Source organism: Micropterus dolomieu, linkage group LG13 (genome assembly GCF_021292245.1).
Source record: "Micropterus dolomieu isolate WLL.071019.BEF.003 ecotype Adirondacks linkage group LG13, ASM2129224v1, whole genome shotgun sequence".
NCBI lineage: Eukaryota > Metazoa > Chordata > Actinopteri > Centrarchiformes > Centrarchidae > Micropterus > Micropterus dolomieu.
Window position 1 is genome coordinate 30147037 of NC_060162.1, and position 3180 is coordinate 30150216.

General features: G+C 38.8%; 1 protein-coding gene across 1 annotated transcript in view; it reads left to right on the forward strand.

The window, feature by feature from the left end:
• Positions 1 to 3180, forward strand: part of megf10 (multiple EGF-like-domains 10) — a 91972-nt gene that overhangs the window by 83945 nt on the left and 4847 nt on the right. The window lies entirely within an intron of this gene.

The following is a 3180-nucleotide window of genomic DNA, read 5'->3' on the forward strand; positions in this document are numbered from 1 at the left end:
CGATCCTGACACAGTCAGAAATAAATACAGAAATAAATAAATGCTCAATAAATAAATAAGCATCCAATTAAATACACAAAAAAATAACGTAAATAAATAAATGTAGGTAGTAATTAAATTATACAAGGAGACATAAATGTATATATTTTAATTAGTGCCTTTACTTATTCACCTTTGTTATAATTACCTTATTTGTTTATTCAACTTTATTTATTACTAATTTTTTTAATGTATTTATTTATGTGTGTGTTTTAATATTTTTGTCTGTTTTATTCTTCCTTTGTATTTATTTACCTTATTTATTTTCACCCATGGTATTTATTTCTGCCTGTCTTTTTTAAATTTTTGTATGCATTTCTGCCTCATTATGCAAATAAGAACACTTTCGGACACTACTCGATCGTTATTTCGGCGCCGTTAATTACGTCATTTCCGTCGGACAATCAATTTTTTCTATTAGCGCAATGCATGATGGTATGTAGGGCTTGGTTACTGACCATCGGTTGTAGGTTGTACAGTACTTTTCAAAATGCATTCTGGGATACATTGAGTGGACTATATAGGGTATTATACATTCGGACAGCACTACAAAATGCAAGCTCACTATATAGTCCACTATTGTGAGTAGTGGGTGATTTCGTACACAGCCACAAACAGAACTTAAGACTGCAGCCTAGCTCACCAAGATGGCGGCCCGCCAGACGATCTCTGTTGACACAAAGCGCCGCTGTTTTTGGACGGAAAATAGCTAGAATAGCGAAAATCGATTACGTCCCCCGTACCGGGTCAGTCCGTTCCCATAGTGTTAAGGAGGAAAGACTAATTGTGCAATTTCATTCACTGAATCAGGTACGAATAAAATTGTTCCTAATGGAACTTAAATGTAGGTACTGTGGAGGAAAACAAGAGTATGGGGAAAAAAGAAATCTGGCATTTTAGAGAAACGTTTGGGAAAATGGTGTGAACAACACTGATATTCTGTAGAATATATAAAATATGGTGTAATGTATTTCAAAGTTATGTGAACTGTGGTTGTACAGTAAGGTAACAAACTAAAATAACTAATGTATTTCTCATTTCCTCTAAAATACCTAATTGTTTTATGCCTTTCTTCCCCATGGTCTTGTTTTCTTCCACTGTACCTACATTTAAGTACATTAAGAAATCACACTGTCAGTCTGTATTATTAAGTGTCACAAGAGGCCACAATGTGAAATGTAGGGCCATATTAGCCACAGGCTGTGGGTGGGTACTGTCCTTCATCTCACATCTCCACACTGGTGAAGAAAGCTCAGAAACGACTGTATATCTTGAGGAAGCTTAAGAACGCCAAGTTGTGGCTTCTTCTAAAGGTGTACTAGTAAATGAACTAATATCAGATTATGATATTGATTTATTTTGTCTTAGTGAAACCTGGCTGGGTGATGGAGAATATGTTAGCCTAAATGAATCCACCCCTCCCAGTCATATTAATTAATTAAGCCAGCAGTTTCAAATAAGACTCAATGTCGCCCGCTCTGGCCCCAGGGATGCACGTAACTATGGCCGCTGGCTTCGCTAACTTCACGTTTCTCAAAATGGAGCTGCCAATGATCAGAGTTGGTTTCTCAGCGGGTGTGTCGCTGAGTGGGGAAAATCTGTTAGAAACGTGAACAGGTTGATGGTGCCCCGTGGAGTTTGAATGCTTACGACTATTCCTCCTTCGGACAGTCACCCAGCCCCCCTCCCCTCTTTCCTTTCCCCTTTACTGAAACCTGGCTGGGTGATGGAGAATATGTTAGCCTAAATGAATCCACCCCTCCCAGTCATATTAATACTCACATTCCTCGAGGCACAGGCCGAGGAGGTGGAGTTGCAGCTATCTTTGACTCTAGCCTACTAATCAGCTCTAAACCTAAACTAAACTATAACTCATTTGAAAGCCTCTTTCTTGGTCTTTCGCACCCAAGTTGGAAATCACTGCAACCAATTCTCTTCGTTATAGTGTACCGAGCACCTCGCCCGTATTCTGAATTTTTATCTGAATTGGCAGAGTTTTTGTCAACTTTAGTCCTTAAAACGGACAAAGTTATTATTGTAGGGGATTTTAATATTCATGTGGACGTTGAGAATGACAGCTTCAGTACTGCGTTTATCTCTCTGTTAGATTCCATTGGCTTCTCTCAGAGTGTTCATGAACCGACTCACTGTTTTAACCACACCCTCGACCTTGTTTTGGTGTATGGTATTGAAATTGAACATTTAATAGTGTTCCCACAGAATCCCTCTTTGTCCGACCACTGTTTGATAACTTTTGAGTTTGTATTGCTGAACTACACGCCATTGGGCAAAAATTTCTATACAAGATGTCTGTCTGATAGTGCTGTAGCTAAATTTAAGGATGCAATTCCATCAGCTCTAAAATCATTATCAAGTCACAAAGTAACAGAGGACTCCTATGCTAGTTTCAGTCCCTCCCAAATCGATCATCTTGTTGATAGTGCTGCAGGCTCGCTGCGATTGACACTGGACTCTGTAGCCCCTCTAAAAAAGAAAATAATAAAACAAAGACGGTTAGCTCCATTGTATAATACTGAAACTCGCAAATTAAAGCAAATATCACGGAAACTTGAGAGGAATTGGCGTTCCACCAAAGTGGAAAATTCTCATTTAAATTGGCAAGATAGTCTTAAAACTTATAGGAAGGCCCTCCGTAATGCCAGAGCAGCGTACTACTCGTCATTAATAGAGGAAAATAGGAACAACCCCAGGTTTCTTTTCAGCACTGTAGCCAGGCTGACAGAGAGTCACAGCTCTATTGAGCCAAGTATTCCCATAGCTCTCAGTAGTTACGACTTCATGAGCTTCTTTAATGATAAAATTCTAGCTATTAGAGACAAAATTCACCAAGACCTGCCCTCAACTGGCACCAACTTATCTCTTAACTCAGGAACCTTAGAAACAGCTGTAGAACCAGATATATGTTTAGACTGTTTTGCTTCCCTCAATCTTTACCAACTAACTTCAATAATTTCTTCATCTAAACCATCAACCTGCCTCTTAGACCCCATCCCGACTAGGTTACTTAAAGATGTTTTACCCATAGTCAGCACCTCTATACTAGATATGATCAATCTATCTCTATCAACAGGCTATGTACCACAGTACTTTAAAGTAGCTGTAATTAAACCTCTTCTGAAA